The sequence below is a fragment of the Petaurus breviceps genome, unplaced genomic scaffold (genome assembly GCF_028583685.1).
Source record: "Petaurus breviceps papuanus isolate PSGF00001 unplaced genomic scaffold, PetGlider_PUasm1.0 90845, whole genome shotgun sequence".
NCBI classification, from domain to species: domain Eukaryota; kingdom Metazoa; phylum Chordata; class Mammalia; order Diprotodontia; family Petauridae; genus Petaurus; species Petaurus breviceps.
In genome coordinates, this window is record NW_027187359.1 from 6,315,306 (window position 1) to 6,338,173 (window position 22,868).

At 37.6% G+C, this 22,868-nt stretch overlaps 2 protein-coding genes across 2 annotated transcripts in view; both read left to right on the top strand.

The window, feature by feature from the left end:
- RAB10 (RAB10, member RAS oncogene family) overlaps nt 1-22,868 on the top strand; it is a 99,327-nt gene that overhangs the window by 34,464 nt on the left and 41,995 nt on the right. The window lies entirely within an intron of this gene.
- HADHB (hydroxyacyl-CoA dehydrogenase trifunctional multienzyme complex subunit beta) overlaps nt 9,166-22,868 on the top strand; it is a 228,772-nt gene continuing 215,069 nt past the window's right edge. The window contains exon 1 of the mRNA XM_069072018.1: nt 9,166-9,177. The gene's annotated coding sequence lies outside the window, so the exon portion shown is untranslated. The remainder of the gene's footprint in view (nt 9,178-22,868) is intronic.

Consider the following 22,868-nt stretch of genomic DNA (forward strand, 5'->3'; position numbering starts at 1 on the left):
ACTGCCCTCCAAAAAGCAAAAAAAAAAAAAAGGAGAAACAGACTTGGGGGGGTGGGAGGGCCTTGTCTTTGCATATTTTAAGTGATGTATTTCTTTTTGAAGTGTTAGGATCAGTGTACCCATTTATTTGTCTTCCCTTGTCCATCCCCCACTAGGATATAAAGTAAGCTCCATGAGGAGAAGAGCTATTTTTGTATTTCTGGGGTGTAGCACTCTGCCTGGAACATAATAAGCAACTAATAAGTGCTTGTTGAATTAAATTGCTGAATTGGTGCTGAAGAGCACTAGGCACATTAAAGGTACTTAATAAATGTTTATTGACTGGTTGATTATGAGAGAAGGGAAAGATAGCTAGCCAGTGGTTAGGAATTTGGATGGAACGCTGAAAAGATTGCCATGCAATCAGGAAACTTGCTGATTGTTTAAGAATTATATGTGGGTTGTAGAATGGATCGGTAATTGTGATGCCTGACAAGTTCCAAATCAGTATGCATATATGTTTTGCCAAAAAAAACAAACCATCATTTACTTTTGAGAAACTAAGAGGAGTGCACATCTCAGACCTAGGAAGAGTTTTGGCCGAAAGAACTTTAAAGTTAGGAGAGCTTAGATACCACATCACACCTATCATTTTGGGTAACATGACAAAACAGGACAATGATAAATGTTGGAGAAGATGTGGGAAAATTGGAACACTAATGCATTGGTGGAGTTGTGAACTACTCCAGCCATGCTAGAGAACAATTTGGAACTATAACCCCAAAGGACTATAAAACTGTGTATACACTTTGACCCAGCAGCACCACTTCTAGGTCTGTCTCCCAAAGAGATCACAAAAATGTGAAAGGGGTCCACATGTACAAAAATATTTATAGCAGCTCTTTTTGTGGCAGCTAAGAATTGGAAATTGAGGGGATGTCCATCAGCTAGGGAATGGCTGAACAAGTTGTGGTGTATGAATGTAATGAAATACTAGTGTGCTATAAGAAATGATGAGCAGGATGCTTTTAGAAAAACCTGAAAAGACAAATGAACTGAAGCTGAGTGAAAGGAGTAAAACCAGGAGAACATTGTACACAGTAACAGCCACATTGTGTGAGGACTGACTTTGATAGACTTAGCTCTTCTCAGCAATATGATGATCTAAGACAGTTCAAAAGACTCATGACGGAAAATGCTGTCCACATCCAGACAAAGAACTATGGATTCTGAATGCAGATCGAAGCATACTTTTCTCAGTCTTCTTTTTGTTTTTTCTTTCTCGTGGTTTTTTTTCCCCTTTGGTTCTCATTCTTTACAACATGACTTAATGTGGAAATATGTTTAATATGATTGTACATTTATAGCCTATATCAGATTGCTGGCTGTCTTGAGGAGGGAGTAGTTGAGGTAGGGAGAGAAAATGTAACACTCAAAATCTTATGGAAGTGAATGTTGAAAACTAAAAACAAATAAAAAAAAGCTTAGGTACTGCTCCATTTTCAGTGGTATAGTTTTCTTTTATGTATATACTTTGAATAACTTTTACCGCATTCTGTTATGAATTTGTTTATTCCCTTCCTCTTTATAAATAAGCCCTAGAAATTCTAACCCAATAAGCAGTAGATGGGATAATGTAAGCTCCTCGACTACAGGCATTGTTTTTGTTTTGTCTTTGTAAGTGTTTTAGTCATTGTTATCCTTATTTTACACATGAGGAAACAAAGGCTCAGAGTGGCTAAAATGACTTTCCTAGGGTCACACAAGCCAAGATTTGGAACTAAGTCTTTCCTGACTCCCAAGTCCAACACTTTCTACTAAACTACACTGACTTTGGGCAAGGCACTTAACCCCTATTTGCTTCAGTCTCCTCATCTGTAAATTGATAGTTAAAAAATAAAACAAAACCCTACCTTCTAGGGTTTTTGTTAGGATCAAATAATATAATATTTGTAAAGCCCTTGCAAACCTTAATGCATCATACAAATACTATCATCGTTATTATTACTTCTACTGCTATTCTTCTTCTCTTCTTCCCTCACACTGAATGTAGGGAATTAAAAAGACTCAGGGGACCAGGAAGGTTCCAGGAAGTTTGGTACCTACAATTAGGAATTAATAGAATAAAGGTTTATAAAGTGGTAAAAGCCCTGGTTTGAATCCAAGGATGAACCTCATACCTTCAACTGGTAACTGATCTCAGTGAGTTTAGATGCCCTAGGAAGTTGGATCTTTCATAATGGGAAAGATGAATTTAGTTTCAAATATGCTGTTTGAAGTGTAATGTAAAATCTACATGGATATGCTCTAGTATGTCCTTGAAAATATGGGGCATGGGTCCTGAGGAGAAAAACATAAATTGGAAAATTACTTGTATAGAACTGGTTATTGAAACTGGTATGTTAAAAATCTCCAAGGGAAAAAGTAGAGAGAACAGCAGATGGCCAAGAATAGAGCCTTTGGGGATACCCAAATTGAAAAGGGCAGAAGAACAGAAGGAAAAAAGATAAAATTTGATTTGGAAGGTGTTTCTCAGAGACCATGTTATCCAACTTATACTTGCTCAAGAATCCCCTCTATAACATTCCTGACAACTGGGGTCATTTAGGTCTTGCCTTGAAGACTTCTAGTGAGGAGAAACCTGCTATTTCCCTAAATAGCTCATAATTGTAATAGTAAGTAAAAAAGTATTAACAGGGGCGGCCAGGTAGCACAGCGAGTAAGAGAGCACCAGCTCCAATGTCGGAATGACATGTGGATCGAATCTGGACTCAGACATTTAGCACCCACCCAGAAACACCTGGCCGCGTAACCTTGAGCAAGTTACTTAACCAAAATTGCTTAGGGGCGGCCAGGTGGCTCAGCGAGTAAGAGCACAGGCTCTTAGCACGGGCTCCAGTGTTGGGATGACCTGGAGATCAAATCCCGGGCTCGGACACTCAGCACCACACCCAGAGATAACTGGCCATGTAACCTTGAGCAAGTTACTTAACCCCGATTGCTTAAAAAAAAAAATTAACATAAAATCTAAATTTTTCTCTTTGCAACTTAATATCTATTCCTTGCAGTTCTATCTCCTATTGCCAAGCAGAACAAATCTATCCCCAATACATTCTAGCTCCTTATATGACATAACTGTTATATTCCTCTTGAGTTTTCTCTAGGCATTTTCCCCAGTTTTTCATTTTTCAGAGGGAGTGTATGTGGGGGGATATACCATTAGTGGCCTATCACTGTTTTGCCAAAAATATATGAGTATAGTGGATATGAGTACAGTGGGATTTATCACCTCCTTATCTTAGAAACTAACTTATTTGGATTTTTGTTTTTTCTTCCATATCATATTGTTCTCTTATATTCTTCCAATCTGCTAATTAGTATAGAGAGCCCCCAGGTAACTCTATCTTCAAATGCAAGTTGGCACCTTAAGTTGCATAGACCTCTGAGAAGTTTAGAGACTTGCCCAAGGTTACATAGATAGTTTGTGTCAGAAGTGAGGCTTGAACTCAGGTCTGCCTGGCTTCAGGGCTGGCTCTCTATTCATGACATGAAGACTGAAAGGGTGCCACTAAATTTGGTGATGAAAGTTGTCATTAATTATCTCTCTGCAGTTTGGGGGACAAAAGTCAGATTGTAAGAACATAGTCTACTCTTTTGTTAGTCATATTAAGTTTGTCATTGAAAGGGAAAGAAGAGAAAACTATCCTTTAGGTTTGTTAGGGTTAAGGGGAGAAAAGTGTGATTTTTCTCACTTTTTAGGAGAAAGGAACTTATTTGTGGACTCAGGAAGAGAGTTTATCTATTTCATAGAGTAAGTTTAGAAGGGAATGGGACTAGCAGTAAGGAAAGATGATGTCTAGTTTAAGTCATAATGTAAATGTAATACTCATTAAATAATTTTAATCCAGATTGATTTTTATCTGTTTGGATTTAGTGTTTTTTTCCAGTACATCTTTCTCATATATATTTTTTAGCCATTATGCTTCTCTTAATCCTGTTAGTAAAACTTGGTTGTCAAGTGGGTAGTATGTGATGAAAATATAGTTTGACATTTGATAGTCATTACTATTTTGAAAATAAGATTGGTGGAGTAAGTGCCATAGAATGTTAAAGTTAGAAGGGACCAAAGGAATCATCTAGTCAAGTGTTCTTAACCTTGTGTCATGAGCCCCTTTGGAAGTCTGGTGAAACTTATGTACCTCTTTTCAGAACAATGCTAACTGAAGGAAATGCTAAATTTCAGTTAGATGTCAGGGAAAATAAAGATGTAATTTTTTTCCCAAGTTCATGGACACACTAAAGTTTATCTAAGGACTCCTCAAGAGTCTGTGGTTTTCACCCCCCTGATTAGCCTGTTCCCAGATTTTTGAGTGCAAAGATTCATTTTTACATCAAAATTTTACAGATCTCCAAATGATATTAATTGTATTTGTTAGCATCTGTTAAAAGTCATTATGAGGGGGGCGGAGTCAAGAAGGCAGAGTAGAAGCAGGACCTCTGCTGGGCTCCGCCTTCCACCTTCCCCAATCCATGTAAAAGGGGACTCTAAACAAACTTTGGAGCTGCAGAACCCACAAAATGACACACAGAAGCTAACCTCCTGTTGAGGACAGCCCGGCAGGCCTGCTGGCTCAGGAATCAGCCAGTGAGTGCAGTGCTCTGGGAGCCGAGTTCCAGGGCCCCACACCAAGGCTTTAGCCCCAGGGCGGGCCTGACCGGCCTATGTATGGCCTGAGGGACCCCAGATCAGCAGCAGCTGTGGCCCTTTCCAGATTTGTCAACACATAGATGTGAAGGACAAAGTGAGAGGTCAGTGCAGTCTGGACTTTGGGACCTAGTAAGTGACAGTTTGTGGCTTTGCCCCCAGGGCGAGAAGCCTCTGAGACATCAGCATAGCCAGCCAGCACCATGTGGCAGCTTCAGCTCCTGGCCTGCAGAGTGTAGGGTCCCAAGCACCAGTCTGAGGGGTAATCACTCTTGCTTTAACCTTCTTGGATCTGGATTGCAGTCTAGCGGGGAGGTCCTGGGGTGTGTGTCCAGCTTACCAGTGTGGAGAACTCAGAGAGGGCACCCATCTAATACCTCCGGCAGCTGAGAAAACCCCAGTGTTTGGGATGGAAGCTCCCATCTGGTAGCAGAGTCCTTCTGTGGCAAAAAGCCCAGGAGTCAAGTGACTGAGGGGGCGACATGACCAGGCAAAAGAAACAAAGCAGACAGAAGATTCCAACATTAGACTCCTATTTTGGGGGCAAAGGATCAAAGCATGGAACAGGAGGAAGACAGTGAAGTCAGAACTCCTGCACCAAAAGCTTCAAAGGAAAATACAAGCTGGTTACAGGCCATAGAGGACCTTAAGAAGCAGGTAAGGAAGCGGAGGAAAAATTGGGAAGAGAAATGAGAATGATGCAAGAAAATTATGAAATGAGTCAACAGCCTGACTGAGGAAAATCAAACCTTAAAAAATAGACTAACTCAAATGGCAAAAGAGGTTGAAAAAGGCAACGAGGAGAAGAATACCTTAAAAAGCTGAATTTGCCAGATGGAAAAAGAATCTCAAAAGTTCAATGAGGAGAATCATTGCTTCAGAATTAGATTGGAGCAAATGGAAGCTAATGACTTTATGAGAAATCAAGATGCTGTTAAACAGAACCAAACAAATGAAAGAATAGAAGGCAATGTGAAATATCTCATGAGAAAAACCACTGATCTGGAACGTAGATCCAGGAGAGATAATTTAAAAATGATTGGATTACCTGAAAGCCATGATCAAAGTAAGAACCTAGAAATCATCGTCCAGGAAGTTCTCAAAGAAAACTGCCCTGATGTTTTAGAACCAGAGGGCAAAATAGAGGTTGAAAGAATCCACCGATCACCTCCTGAAAAAGATCCCAAAAAGAAAACTCCTAGGAATATTATAGCCAGGTTCCGGAATTCCCAGATTAAGGAGAGAATATTACAAGCAGCCAGGAAGAAATAATTTGAATATTGTGGAAACACAATCAGGATAACCTAGGATCTGGCAGCTTCTACACTGAGGGATCAAAGGGCTTGGAATGTGATATTCCGGAGGTCAAAGGAGCTGGTATTAAAACCAATAGTCACCTACCCAGCAAAACTTGAGTATCATGTTTCAGGGGAAAATATGGTCATTCAGTGGAATAGAGGACTTGCAAGCATTGATGAAAAAGCCAGAGTTGAATAGAAAATCTGACATTCAGATACAAGAAGCAATAGAAGCATGAGAAGGTAAACAGGGAAAAGAAATCATACTTATCAGAGTTGAGCTATTAACATTCCTACATGGAAAAACAATAATTGTAACTTATGAAACTTTTCTCAGTAGTTGAAGGGAATAGAAAAAAAAAAATATATATATATATATATATATAAATATATATATACAAAGAGGCAAGGGAAAATGGTTACAATGGAGGGGAAGAATAGGAAGGCAAAAGGGAATGGGTCAACCTTATTCCCATTGAGTTTGGCTTGAGGAGGGAATGAAATACACACTAAATAGGGTATGTCACCCTCCAGGAGAGTAGGGAGGGGAGGAGATGAGAGGGGGGATATGATGGAAGGGAGGGCAGGCTGGGGGGGAGGGAAGTTGGGGGCACCCACTTTTGAAAAGGGACGTGATCAAAGTAGAGAATAGAATAAGTGGGAGATGGGATAGGAGGGAGGGAAATATAGTCAGTCTTTTACAATATATCTGCTGTGTTATTGTTTTGCATTAGCCACATATGTACAACCTATACTGAACTATCTTCTCAGTAAGGGTGGGAGACAGGGGAGGAAGGGAATGAATCTGGAGTTCAAAGTTTTAAAATCTGATACTCAAACATATATATATATATATATATATATATATATATATACACATACTATTATTATTAATACTATTTTACATGTAATTGGGAAATAAGATATACAGGCATTGGGACATAGAGATCCACTGGAAAAGTCGAAAGGGGTATGGGAGAAAATATGGGAGAGAGCAGATTGGAGGAGGAGATATCCTGTGGGACTGCTATTTTGGGGCGGTGGGTAGGGGAAAAATGGGGAGAAAATCTGTAACTCAAATTCTGGCAGAAATGAATGGTGTAAATTAGAAGTTAATAAAGCATTTGGGAAAAAAAAAAGTCATTATGAGGGCCATCAAGGTGACACAGTGAATGGAGCACCGATCCTGGAATCAGGAGGACCTGAGTTCAAAATCCAGCCTCAGACACTTGACACATTTACTAGCTGTGTGACATTGGGCAAGTCACTTAACCCCAATTGCCCTGCCTTCCCCCCTCCTAAAAGACCAAAAAAAAAGTCACTATGAACTCAGTAATACTTTTAAGTTACTTTTTATTTTATTGAGCACAACAGAATTTACATGTATATTTTTAAAAGAGTGTGTGTGTGTGTGTGTGTGTGTGTGTGTAGGACACTTAAAGTTTAATACTCATTTCACTTAATGAGATGAACCCTTGGGACATAAAGTTGGGAAATAAGTTCACCCCAGTTATTTAACAGGTGAGAAAATTGAGGTCCAGAGAAGAGGAAGTAGTTTTTCCTGGGGAAAAATAGGTTGTCCTCCAGGTGTAATAAAAATGGCTGGTAAGAATCCTAATACTGACTTGAAGGAAGGTTTTGCTTTCTATATTCTATATTCTGTGTGAGTTTGTATTCTCTCCACACTCCTTATCTTTTATGAACTAGTTAATCTAATGGAGTCATGATCTTTTACATACATTAATAGAAATCAGGCATACTCATTAATATATACTTAGTAGCTATTTGATAGGGGAATTCTGTCTTTTTGGAACTAGAATTTATTAAGTTGCTACCTTGATAATCCCCACTACCCTAAATAAGTAGACTAACCACTATTTGGAGATTATTTTTTAGAAAAAATCAGTTAAATGTAGGTAACAAAGATTTTCAAACCTGGAGAAAGCCTGGGTGTCCCTATATCCTTTTTGTGGTTAGGTTTTTGCTTTTTGTTTTTGGCTGTGCTCTGTTTCTTTGGGTTTTTTTTCCTTCTTCCTCCCCCAATAAACTTTCATTGATTAAAGTCTTAATTAAAAGAAATTACTGAACTGATTGAAAGCATGATTTGAGGTCAGTTATTAAACTTTTTAAAGCACCTGTGTATCAGGCACTGTACTAACTGCTTGCTATACTAAGAAAGACAAAAGACAGCCCCCTGCTCTCAAGGAACTCACAGTCTAATGGGAGAGATACCAAACATGGAACCAACTATTTACATATAAGATACTTACAGGAAAATTGGAAATAATCAAGAGAAGGAAGGCACTGGAATTAAGGGGGATTGGGAAAGGCTTTCTGTAGAAGGTAGGATTTTTAACTGTGACTCAAAAAAAGTCAGGGGAAGCCAGGAGATGGATATGAGGAGGAAGAGCATTCCAGCATTGGAGATGGCCAGTGAAAATGCCTGGTCAGGAGAATAGGGTGTCTTATCCAGTGAACATCAAGGAGTCCAGTGTCACTGGATCACAGAGTATTTGGAGGGGTGGGCAGGTGTAAGAAGACTGGGAAACTGAGGGGAGAGCAAGTTATGATGGAATTTGAATGCCTCATAGAGAGATGTGTGTGTGAGAGGGAAGAAGGTCAGACTTGCTCTTTTTAAAAATTAAGATTTTATTGATGTTTTCTGTTTCTTACATTACCATAGTATCCCATGTATCCATTCCCCTCTAGTCCCTCTCCCAAAGAGCCATCCTATATGAAAAATAGTGTTTTTTGGAGAGGGGGAAAAACCGGCATAACTGGTGGATGAATTGAAAAAGTCTGAAAATATGTGTAATACTTGTAGACCTCTCACCTCCGCTAAGGGGTAGGTTAGGGACATGTGTCTTCTCATATCTTTTCATTTGATTCTCACTTGATCTTTATAATTTTATTACTTATACATTTGATTTTTCATTGTGGTCTTCTTTGCATTTACATTGTTACAGTTATTTGTTTTCTTGACTGCTTACTTCACTCTGTATCAGTTCATACAGATTTTCCCATGCTTCTCTGTATTTATCACACAAATTATTTCTTTATAGCACAGTAGTATTTCATTACATTCATGTACTACAATTTGTTTACCTGTTCTCCGGTTGATGGACATCTGCTTTTTTTCCAGTTCTTAACTATCACAGAAACAGTACTGCTATAATTATTTTAGAGTACATGGGGGACTTTTTCCTTATTGATGACTTTTTTGGGGTATAAGCTTAGTAATGGAGTCTCTGATTCATTTTTTTAGTCATTTTATTTGCATAATTCAAAATTGCTTTCCAAAATGGTTGTATGATTTCACAGCTCCACCAACAGTGTATTAGTATATTTGTCTTTCTACAACCCCTTCAACATTGACTATTGACAGTTTGTTATTTTTGCCATTTTGCAGGTTGTAAGGTGAAAAAAATGTTTTTCATTTGCATTTTTCTTATTAGTGATTTGGAGATTTTAAAAAATTTTTATTCAACTATTTAAAAAAAATTTTATTCAACTATTTATTTTGCTTTTTGGAGGGAGGAAGGTAGGACAGTTGGGGTTAAATGACTTGCCCAAGGTCACACGGCTAGTTTTATGTTAAGTGTCTAAGGTCGGATTTGAACTCAGGTCCTCCTGACTCCAGGGCTGGTGTTCTATTCACTGCAACACCTAGCCGCCCCTGGAGAATTTTTTCATGTGATTGTGAATGCTTTGCAGTTTGTCTTTTGAGAACTATCTTTTAACCATTTCCTGCTCTCACTTTCTCTCCCTCTCTTTTCCTTCCTGTCTCTGTCTCTGTCTCTGTCTCTCTCTGTCTGTCTCTCTCTCTCTCTCTCTCTCTCTCTCCTTTCTCTCTCTCTGTCTCTCTCTGCACATCTTATTGATACTAAACCTTTATCAATTTGATACAAATTTTTTCCCCATTCAGCCACTTCCCTTTTTAATCTAGATGCATTAATGTTGTCTGCAGAAACTTCAATTTCTTTTCCCCCTTACTTAATAGTATTTTATTTTTTCCAATTACATGTAAAGATAGTTTTCAGCATTCACTTTTATAAGATTTTGAGTTCCATTTTTTTTTTGCTCCCTTCCTCCATCTCCATCCTCCAAGATGGCAAGCAGTCTAATATAGGTTATACATGTACAATCATATTAAACATTTCCACATTAGTCATGTTATTAAAGAAGAATCAGAACATAAGGGAAAAACCACGAGAAAGAAAAAAAAGAGAGGAAATGGTATGCTTCAATCTGCATTCAGACTCCATAGTTCTTTCTCTGGTAGTGGATTGCATTTTCCATCATGAATCTTTTGGAATTGTCTTAGAACATTGTATTGCTGAGAGGGGTAAAGTCTATCAAAGTTGGTTGTTGTATAGTGTTGCTGTTACTTTGTGCCATATTCTCCTGGTTCTGCTCACTTCAGTCAGCATCAGTTCATATAAGTCTTTCCAAGTTTTTCTGAAAGCAGTCTGAGGATCATTTCTTATAGCATAATAGTATTCCATTACCTTCACATACCACAGCTTGCAGCCATTCCCCAACTGATGGGTATCCCCTCAATTTCTAATTCTTTGCCACCACAAAAAGAACTGCTGCAAACATTTTTTTACATGTGGATCATTTTCCCTATTTTATGATTCAATTTCAAGTAGTCAGAATTATCTTTTTTATCTTTTAATTTCTTCTTTCTTATTTGGGCAGCTAGGTGGTACAGTGGATAGTGTGCTGGGCCTAGAATCTTCAAATCCAGCCTCAAACACTAGCTTTGTGACCTTGGGCAAGTCTCTTAACCCTTTTTGCCTCAGTCTTCTCATCTGTAAAATGAGCTGGAGAAGGAAATGGCAAACTACTCCAGTATCCTTGCCAAGAAAAACCCAAAAAGGGGTCATGAAGAGTCAGATACAACTGAAAAATGACTTAACAAAAATCTCTTACTTGGTTAAGAATATATCTCCTGTACATAACAGTGAGAGTTATGTGATCTGCTTCTCTTTTAATTTTTTCATAATATGAGCTTTAATATTAAGGTCACATATCCATTTAGAATGTGTGTGGAGTATGATATAAGTTGTTGGGCTAAGCTCAATTTCTCCTGGACAGCTTTTCAGTTCTCCTGGCAGTTTATAAAATAGGGAGTTCTTCCCTAGGTCATTTATGTTTTCTGCTTTATCCAATGCCGGGTTATTGAGTTTGTTATTTCTGAATCTCTGATGTCTAGTTTATTACATTACTCTATTTCTGTTCTTTAAACAGCTGGTTTTGATGACAACTACTTTTGAGGTGTAGAAGTGCTATTCCCCTTTTGTCTTTACTTTTTTTTCATCATTTTACTTGATATTCTAGATCTTTTGTTTTTCCAAATGAATTTTGTTATTAATCAGGTTTTGTAAAGTAATCCCCTTGGTAATTTGATTGATTTAACATTAAAAGTATAAATCAGAAATATAAAACAATTATTTTATTGTTGGCACAACCTCAATATAAATACTGAATATTCCTCTACCTATGTGAGTTCTTAATTTCTTTAAGGAGAACTTTGTAATTGAATCTACATAAGTCTTTTGTGTGCTTTGAGAGGTTGATCCCCCAGATATTTTATGCATTTTGTAGTTATTTGCAATGAGATTACCCTTTCTATTGTTGGCTTCTTGGTTTTTTATTATTATTAGATAGAAATGCTGTTGTTGGGTTGTTTTCTTTTTTGTAAATAGTATTTTTATTTTTTCCAATTACTTGGAAAGACAGTTTTCAACATTCTTTTTTTTTTTAATAAGATTTTGAGTTCCAAGATGGTAAGCAATTTGATAGAAGTTATATGCATGCAATCATGTAAACATATTTCCATATTAGTCATGTTGTGAAAGAAGTAACAGAACAGAAGGGAAAAGCCACACAAAAAGAGTGAAAATAGTATATACTTTGATCTACTTTTAGATCTATTTTTAGAAAAAACTTCATAGTTTTTTCTCAGAATGTGCATAGCATTTTCCATCATGAGTCTTTTGGAATTGTCTTGGATCATTGTACTGCTAAGAAGAACTAAGTCTATCATAGTTAAGTCTGTTATAGTTGATCATCGCACAGTGTTGCCTTTGTTGTTTACCATGTTTTCCTGGTTCTTCTGCACTACACTCAGTGCTGTTGATTTTTGAGGATGTTTTGTAGCCTGAAACTTTGCTGTTTCTTTTTTAAAGCAGTTGGGGTTAAGTAACTTGGCCAAGGTTACATGGCCAGTTTGTGTGTGTGTGTGTGTGTGTGTGTGTGTGTGTGTGTGTGTTAAATATCTGAGGCCAGGACCGATCCCGGGTCCTCCCGACTCTGGGGCAGCGCTCTTACTGTACCATGTAGCCACCCCAGCTTTGCTGTTTCTATTATCTTTACTGATTCCCAGGGGTTTTCCAAGTAAACCATCATATCATCAACAAATAGGGATAATTTTATCTCCTCTTTACCTTTCTTGTTACTTTCATGCCATTCTCTTGTCTTGTTTCTATTGCTAGCATTTCCAGAATTATATTAAATAATTGTGGAGTGAGCATCTTTATTTCACTCCTGTATTTATTGGAAAAGGTTCTAATGTATCCCTATTGTAGATGACACCTGCTTTTGATTTTTAGAAAGATTCTTATTATGATACTAAAAAAAAAAAGATCTGTATGCCTGTGCTTTGTAGAGTTGGTGAAAGAATCTTATACATTGTCAAAGGCTTTTTCTACCTCTATTGAGATGATCCTGTGGTTTTGGATGTTTTGATTTTTAATATGATTAATTATGTTGATTGTTTTCCTAATAATGAACTATCAAGCATCCCTGACATAAATCCTACTTGGACATAATGAATGATTTCTTGACTAAGTTACTCTACTTGGTTTGATAGGATTTTGTTTAAAATTTTTATTAATGATTATTAATGATATTGGTCTATAGTTTTCTTCCTGTTTTCTCTTTCTTTGGTTTATATTAGAACTGTATTTGTCTCTCTGCCCCAAGTGACTTTGGGTGATCAAAAGTAAGCTTAGCTTGATGCTTTGCTCTTTCCCTCAGACTTGGTGGAGTGTTTCACTGCTTCTTCTCCACTCCCAATCAACACAGTATCCTGATCTGGTGACCTGTCCCATTCACTCCCTTTGTTCTTTAGTTCTCTGGTCCAGAATTGGCAGTTCAGAGTTTTGCAGTGCTGGTGCTTCTCAGCCCCAAAAGACTTTCGGTCCTAAAGGACTGTGGCCAAGCTGGCTGTTGAGGCCCAAGCAAACATCCACAGCTTGGATCCAGGATAGTGATGGCACTGGAAAGAGGGAGAGTAATCTGAGGTCTGTGTCATGTTTTTGGGTCTGCTAATGAAGCCTTGGGGGCAGTTAGGTGGCTCATTGGATGAATACAGGGCCAGGCTTGGAGTCAGGAAAACTCATCTTTCTAAGTTCAAATATGGCCTCAGACACTTACTAGCTGGGTGATCCTGGGCAAGTTACTTAACCCTGTTTGCTTCAGTTTCCTTATATTATATTATATTATATCATATCATATCATATTCCTGTAAAATGAACTGGAGAAGGAAATGGCAGTCTGCTCCAATATCTTTGCCAAGAAAACCCCAATCCCATTTGCTCGTTATTGTTCTAACCTTTAGATATTATTCTGAGCTTTATTTCTTGACATAGTAAATGTCCATTCTTGTAATAACTTGCTCTTTAATTAATAGTGCATATGATCATCTGCTTAATCTCTTCATTTACATGATACACTCCCTAAAATCTGAGATTATAGTTACCCTACAAAATAATAATAATGTTGCTCTAAGGTACTTAAGTACATCAACATGCCTAGAGAAATAATGGAAACTTCCCTCAATGATAAATAGTAAAAGTCAGAAGTAGCAAGGCAATCTTTGATCTGTCAATAAAGCCATTTCTATACCACCCAGAAAAAAAAAGAAAAACCCCAAATGGGGTCATAGAGAGTCTGATATGTCTGAAACAACTGAACAACAAAATTCAGTCTTGGTGTCAGTAGCATGGGAGGTGGGAGAAGGATGCTGAGTGAGCTTTCAGGGTCAGTAAACTTCAGTTCATTGTTTTTTTGTTTGGGGGTATTTTTTTCCCCTTTTGGATTTGGGTGAGCTGAAATTGCTTTATCTTTGGTGCATAATTTCTGCTTTGGTGAGATTATAAGGTTGTGGGGATCGGAGGAAATGTCCAGTCCTCTGTTCTGTTGCTCATGTGACCTAGAAGTTGTCACAGACCTGCACTTTAGGAAAGTCCCTTTGATAGCTGAATAAGAGTATGGATCAGAGACAGAATTGTGACCAGGTGAGCAACCAACCAGCTATTGCTGTAGTTCAGGTTTGAGGTGAGGACCAGCACCAAGGAACTTCATAGTATTAGAGAAGAGAGATTACAAAGGTAAAGTTGATGAACTTTGGAAATAGTTGAATATGGGAGTCCAGAGAAAGTGAGGCATCTGGCAGGGATGAAACTTAGGTTGTAAACCTGCATGACCTGAAGGATGGTTGTGATATCCTCAACAGTAATAGGGAAATTAGGGAGAAGAGAGGGTTTGGGGAGAAAGATAATGAGTCTGTTTGGGACATGTTGAGTTTAAGAAGTCTACTGGGAATTCTTGATGTCTTTGTCTGTTTGGAGATGTGAGACTGGAGGTCAGCAGAAAAGTTAGGGCTGCATACATACATTTGAAAATCAGCTGCATAGAGGTGATAACTAAAATCCATGGTAGTCAATGGAAGAGAAAGATGGTCAGGATAGAACTTTTTGGTTGGATGTGACCTGGATGAAGATCCAACAAAAAAGACTAGAATGGTCAGATAGGTAGGAGAACCAGGAAAAATTAGTGCAATGAAAAACTAGAAAGAAGAGACTACCAAGGGAAAGAGGGTGATCAACAGTGTCAAAGCCTGTAGAGGGGTCAAGAAGGATGAGGACTGAGAAAAAGCTGTTAAGTTTAACAAGAATTCACTGGTAACTTTGAGAGCTTTTTCTGTCAAATTAGGTCAGGAAGTCATATTGTAGAGGAGTGCTGTCACAGTCAAATAGAAACATATTCCCTACTTGCTGTGGATTGTTTTAGAAAGCAACAAATTAATGTTATCTGTGTTGTATTATATTTTCATTTTGTTAAGCATGTACTGATTACACTTTAATCTGGTTTGTGCTGTACTTGGGAGTTTTGCAAGGGCCACCAGTTTGACTCCTGTGTTGTTAAAGATTTGAGAAGAGAAGTGAGAAGAAAGGAATTAAGAGTTATTTATTATAGACAGCAGAGGTTTTTTAAGGTTTTCTTCTCAGGTAGCAGATCAGAAAACCAGACTTAGTATATTTAAGATAATCAAGTACAAATCTAGATCAATACCCTCATTTTATTGAATCAGAAAATTACTCTAGTAGTCTCTGATGATTCTCTACCACTGCACCTCCCCACTTCCAGGATCAGTTTACTGTTGAGAGCAGTGTCCTCAATAACACTGTAACCCCAGGGCATAATTTTCTCTGCAGAGTTCTGCTACTAACATAAAAGTGACCAAGATTAAAGAAATTCTTGACAGTTCCTACTAACAGTCATAATTGACCTTTACATAGTAATTTAAGACCTACAAAGCAGTTTACATACTTTATTACAATTGCTCTTCATAATCCTGTGAGATACAATACTAAAGCTATTATTTCTACTTTACTGAAGCAGAGGCTCAGAGGTTAAATACCTTGTACATGTTCACACACACAAGTATCATAGGTTGAATTTGAACTGGATCTCTCTTGACTACAGTCTAGCATTCTTTATACTTACATATATATACTTTATACTTGCATTGTCTCTTTTCAAAGCTGTCATGGTAAGGAGAGGTAGTATATGCTATGTTTAATTATCTTCAGACCAGTGCAGGAACATTTTGATATGAATTCCTTAAAAAGCAAAAAAAAATGTTTCTCCCCTTTTTAGAGAGTGATTAAATTTTATTTTTGTCTTAATTGAGTATGCATTCATAGCTTTTGAGCAGATTATAGGGGGAAAATTACTTTCTTCCTTCATTTGTTGGATAGGTAGTAACCTAACACCTCAGTAGTGACTCGTAAGTGCCTGTAAACAGGCTTGCTGTAAGAAAAAAAAAGTGGGATGGAATTTTTGTACACGGACTAAACACAAAATAGCCCTTCGTAACTTGGCCCCTTCCTACCTTTCCAGTCTTCTTATACCTTATTTCCTTCCATTTATTCAATAGTCTGTTGACACTGGCCTTCTTATTTCTCTAATAATGATGCTCCATATTCCTACTCCAGACCTTTTCACTGACTATTCCCCCTGCCTGGAGCTCTCTCCCTCCTCATCTACCCTTTGGCTTCTTAACTTCTTTGAAGGCTCATCTATTACAAAAAACATTTTTTGTATCCCTTTAATCTTAGTGTTTTCTCTCTGAGATTATCTCAAATTTATCCTGTAATAATCTTGTCTGTATATAGTCATTTTTATGTTTGCTCTGTCTCCCAAATGACTGAGCTTCTTGAGAGGAGGGATTGTTTGTACCTTTCTTTACATTTTCATTACTTAACACAGTGCCTGGAACATAGTAGGTGCCTAATATAGATTTGTTGACTTGACTCCCTAGACCCATATTATAATCAGACTATGTGTGAGATTATAAATGTAAAAATAATTGCACTAAAAATAGAGTATATTGTTTAGGGAAAGTAACAGTGAATTTAAATAAGGTTAACAGCACAAAAGTCATTAGATTGGTGATGGTTGTTAAACATTCATCTTCACTTAGCTAGTCTTAATTTTTTCTTTCTACTTTGCAGTGACAGTGTCCCTAGCAGCTGATCAGCCTTTGAAACTGATCTATGTCTTTGATGCTTAAATGTTCTCTCCACTAGTTCTGTTTCAGTGCTTACTTTGGGAAGAAACCAAATGTTAAAGATAACTTGCTTTCAATGCCTTAGGTTTCTTTATATGCTGGGAAATACAATGAACTCCAGTATGTAAGTGAAAGTAGAAGAGGTTTACCATAACTATATTGATCACTTGAAAATAAAGATATTGGGGCGGCTAGGTGGCACAGTAAATAGAGCACTGGCCCCAGAGTCAGGAGAACATGAGTTCAAATCCTGCCTCAGATACCTAAAACTTACTAGCCGTGCGACCTTGGGCAAGTCACTTAATCCAAATTGCTCTACTTTCTCCCTCCAAAAAGCAAAAAAACCCCAAAACAATCAACTTTTTTTTAAAGATTAAAGCACAGTTTATACAAGCAGCAATCTTGCTCAATTATAGTCAGTCTATATAAACAACCTGTGAGCTTGTATGTGATTAGGAAAAGAATGCATGTGTTAAATATCATTTAATATAGCTTTATAAAGTTTGTTTATGCAGTAGGGTTATCTAGCAGGCTGGAGTATGAATTGTAGAGTCATAGATTTGGAATTATAAGGGCCCTTATAACCAGAATTTTAACCTAAGTTGTCTGAAACCAGTTCTAGCTTAGCTGTTTGAAGATTAGACTTAAAAGCAAGTTCCCCAAGCTCAGATGGATATATATGAAGCTATTAAGACATTTCTTTTTTTTTTTTTCATTTTTCAAATGCTTTATTAACGTCTGATTTACATAATTCATTTCCGCCAGATTTTGAGTTACAAATTTTCTCCCCATTTTTCCCCTACCCACTGCCTCAAAATAGCAGTCCCACAGGATATCCCCTTCTCCAATCTGCTGTCTCCCATATTTTCTCCCATACCCCTTTAGACTTTTCCATTAGGGCATGGTGGATCCCTATGCCCCAGTGCCTGTATATCTTATTTCCCAATTACATATAAAATAGTATTAATAATAGTATATATATTTTTAAACATTTGATTTTAAAACTTTGAATTCCAGATTCATTCCCTTCCTCCTTTGTCACCCACCCTTACTGGAAAGATAAGCAGTTCAGTATAGGTTATACATGTGTAGCTAATGCAAAACATTACCATAGCAGATATTTTGTAAAAGACTGACTATATTTCCCTCCCTCCTATCCCACCTCCCACTTGTTCTATTCTCTACTTTGATCCCGTCTCTTTTAAAAAGTGGGTGCTTCCAACTTCCCTCCCCCCCTACCCTGCCCTCCCTTCCATCCATCATCCCCCCTCTCATCCCCTTCCCCCCTACTCTCCTGTAGGGTGAAATACCCTATTTAGTGTGTATTTCACTCCCTCCCCAAGCCAAATTCAATGAATATAAGGTTGACCCATTCCTTTTTGCCTTCCTAGTCTTCCCCTCCATAGTAACCATTTTCCCTTGCCTCTTCTGTATGAGATAGTTTACCCCATTCTGTCTGTCCCCATCTCCTCTCATTATATTCCTCTCACCTCTTAATTTCACCTTTTAAATATCATCCATTCCTATTCAATTGGTCCTGTGCCCTCTATCTATGTATACTTGTAAACATATATACACACATTCACATATGTATTCATATGCCCATATACCCTCATATATAGACACATATATATATATATATATATATTTTTTTTTTCTATTCTCTTCAACTATTTTCATACTGAGAAAAGTATCATCAGTTACAATTGTTGTTTTTCCATGTAGGAATGTTAATAGATCAACTTTGATAAGTTCCTTATGATTTCTTTTCCCTGTTTACCTTCTCATGCTTCTCTTGCTTCTTGTATCTGAATGTCAAATTTTCTATTGAACTCTGGTTTTTTCAGCAAGAATGCTTGAAAGTCCTCTATTCCACTGAATGACCATATTTTCCCCTGAAACACGATACTCAGTTTTGCTGGGTAGATGACTCTTGGTTTTAATCCCAGCTCCTTTGCCCTCTGGAATATCACATTCCAAGCCCTTCGATCCCTCTGTGTAGAAGCTGCCAGATCCTGGGTTATCCTGATTGTGTTTCTACAATATTCAAATTGTTTCTTCCTGGCTGCTTGTAATATTCTCTCCTTGATCGGGAAATTTAGGAACCTGGCTATAATATTCCTAGGAGTTTTGTTTTTGGGATCTTTTTCAGGAGGTGATCAGTGTATTCTTTCCACCTCTGTTTTGCCCTCTGGTTCTAAAACATCAGGGCAATTTTCTTTGAGAACTTCCTGGACGATGATTTCTAGGTTCTTTCTTTGATTATGGCTTTCAGGTAGTCCAATAATTTTTAAATTATCTCTCCTAGATCTGTTTTCCAGGTCAGTAGTTTTTTCAGTGAGATATTTCACATTGCCTTCTAGTCTTTCATTTGTTTGGATCTGTTTAACAGCATCTTGATTTCTCATAAAGTCATTAGCTTCCATTTGCTCCAATCTAATTCTGCAGGAATGATTCTCCTCATTGAGCTTTTGAGATTCTTTTTCCATCTGGCAAATTCGGCTTTTTAAGGCATTCTTCTCCTCATTGCCTTTTTGAGCCTCTTTTGCCATTTGAGTTAGTCTATTTTTTAAGGTGTATTTTCCTTAGGCTGTTGACTCTCATTTCATAATTTTCTTGCATCGTTCTTTCTCATTTCTCTTCCGAATTTTTCCTCCACTTCTCTTATCTGCTTCTTAAGGTCCTCTATGGTCTGTAACTAGCTCGTATTTTTCTTGGAAGCTTTTGGTACAGGAGTATTGACTTCACTGTCTTCTTCCTGTTCCATGCTTCCATGCTTTGATCCTTTTTGTCCCCAAAATAGGAGTCTGATGTTGGATTGCTTTGTTTGGTTTGCTTCCTTTGCCTGCTAATTTTGCCACTCAATTACTTGACTTTTGGGCTTTTTGCCACACTAGGATTCTTCCACCAGACAGGGGAGCTTTGTACCAAACGCTGGGGTTTTCTCAGCTGCCAGAGGTATTAGTTGGGTGCCCTTGCTGAAGCCTCCACATGCTCTAGCAACCTAGTCACACACCCCAGGGACCTCCACCCTAGACTGCAATCCAGATCCAAGCAGGTTAAAGCAAGAGCGATTACCCCTCAGACTGGTCACTTGGTCCCCCTACACTCTGCAGGCCTGGAGCTGAAGCTGCCACATGGGGGCGGCTACACAGCCATGGCAGCAGCTTCTCACTTGCTGGTTCCCAAATCCGCACTGCACTGACCTCTCACTTTGTCTTTCACATCTGTGTGTTGATAATTCTGGAGAAGGCCACAGCTGCTTTGGGTGGCTGGTCAGGCCCGCCCTGGGGCTAAAACCTTCTGCTCATGTGGGCCTGGGCTCGGTTCTGGGAGCACTGCGCTGGCCGATTGCTGCCGGCCTGCTGGGCTCTCCTCAGCAGGACATTAGCTTCTCTGTGTCATTTTATGGGTTCTGTAGCTCTAAAATTTGTTCACATTCCCCTTTTATATGAATTGGGGAAGGTGGAAGCTGGAGCTGCGTGGAGGCTTTGCTTCTACTTCTCCATCTTGACTCCGTGCAAGACATTTCAAAGTTAGATAAAATTTCTTATAGTTGCTTGCTGTTTTGAATTATATATACACCAATAGTCTGCATAATAACTGTGCTTCTCAAATTGGTTTTATGTGTGCTTAATTGTTTGCCTAGAGTATTACCCTCCATTTAATATTTCCGTCTTCTAGGGTGAAATTTTCTAAGAAAATGAGATATATGCTTCCTTTCTTACTTGGAAAATAGAATTGTTAATCTGCACTTTGTTGAACTTTGTCAAGTCTCTTGATTCTAAATTCCAGAAGCTGGTCATTGAATAATAGTAAGTAATATATAAACAACTAACTTGCAATTTTCTATGATGTGAAGGAACCAGTGGTACAGTTTTTTTTAAATTAATTTCTTTATAGTGTATAATATTATAGCTATGATAACAGTATAGCCCTAATTTAGATTGTTGTTTTATACTGTTCCACTAAGCAACATGAATATAAGTTCCATACTGCCAATCTACATCAATTTCATGGAAGTTTATAGGATAGAATAGAATTAGAGACATTTAAAAATTATTTTTAAAAATTTATTTTCAATTCCAAATTCTCCCCCTTCCCTACCCATTGAAAAAGCAAGAAATACAGTACCCATTATATATATGGAGTTATGTAAAACATATTTCACATTAGCTATGTTGTGGGGCTGGGGGGAGCAAGAAAAATAAAGAAAATGAAAAACATATGCTTCAATCTGCATTCAAGAGTTTATCGGTTCTCTCTCTGGAGGTAGATAGCATTTTTCATCATGAGTTTCTTTGAAATTGTAGAGTTGTTTAAGCAGAGAATTACTGTGAGCTCAGTGCCTTGGAGCAGAGTTGTTTACCATATGGATTGTTCATGGAAGGGATTAATAGACATCATTGAAAAGGTAGAGTGGCATCACAATCATAGGTGGAAAGATCTTTAGAATCAATCTAGTCTAACTCTCATTTTACATCTGAGGCAGTCTTGCCTCATACAGACCCAGTAAGTCCTTACCTTTTACAGGGTAACATTCCTAGAAAATGGTGCAAAAGTAAAAAAACAAAAAACAAAAAACTGCAAATGTTGATATGAACCTATGGAAAATAGGGAATTAGGTTCCCAAGACCACCAAAAACCACAGTCTTTTGCTAGAGAGTACTAAAAATATACTTTTATCCATACAGTTTTTTATAACAAAACATCAGTTCTGATAATATGAACTTTTTTCCTAATAGTAGCCATGAAATAACCCATAAAAGTAGTACATAAAATAAAATTAGTAACATGCAAAATATTTTTTCTCACTATAGTGTACTACCATCTCAATTTTAAAAAACACATTTATTTTAGATAATGTTCACTTTTCATAACATATGAAATCCATAGTATCATACTGTAGAGCAAATAGAATTCTTATAAGTAAAATATTTTTTAGCCTGAGTTACATTGTGTCAGATAATGGTATGACAAAATTGTGATGTAGTCTGTACTACTTTGGACCTCTCTAACCTTGGCCACTCTCTAAAAGGAAGAAGTTGCTGGGACTTTATTCACTGTTTTTGGAACATGCTGCAACTGGTAGGTCTCAGCAACACCACCTTAGAGCCCAGATGACTTGTTCTATGCTTTGGGGGCATAACTGTAAACAAAACTCAAGTTTTAATGTCAAACAATGAAAATATGCAACAAATGCACAGGCAGTTCTTTACAACAGTGAAGAATCTACGAGGATACCATCCACTCTACAGATTTGAGTGCCTCACGCCTCTACTGCACATAGCTATGAATGTGCACAATTGCAGTGTGAAAGTGAAAATGAGATTCAGATAATCATAGGCGTACTTGAAGTTGCAAAAGTTAAAGTATGAATGTTGAGGATTGACTGTATTAGCAGACCCAAGGTCATAATCAAGTTCTTAATGCTGCATTCACTTCTGTTGAAGTTAGCACACTCTTGAATGACTAGAAAAGGAAAAATGTTCACATTTCAGCCTTAAGATGTTCATATAGTCCTAATTTGCCAAGAAGGATATGTTTTCTAATTTTAGAGGTTAGTAACATTTGTTGTTGAAACTTATTTTAAAATTGTATTACTCTGTCACAGCAGATTGGTGTAGAGGGAGTTGGGAATTAGATGGTGATCACTTATTTTTCTTAAAATTAATACCTTTTATTAAAAGGAAGGGGGAATATCAGCAAAACCAACCAGCATATCAGTTGTGTTTTGACAATATTAAATATTTCCACTTGGTATAGTTCCCCCACTTTTGCAAAGGAAGAAAGACATATTTTCTCAATTCTCCTCTGGGGCCAGGTTTGGTCATTTTGTTTACATAGACTTTTAGGCTATGATTCTTTCTGTTTATATTCTTGTCATTGGGCATATGCTTTTCTTGGTTCTGCTTTACCCTGTTTCAGTTCATCTTAAGTCTTCCCCTGTTTCTCTGAATTCTTTGTGTCTTACAGTGTAGTAATACAGTATTATACTCCTGTGCCACAATTCATTTTGCTA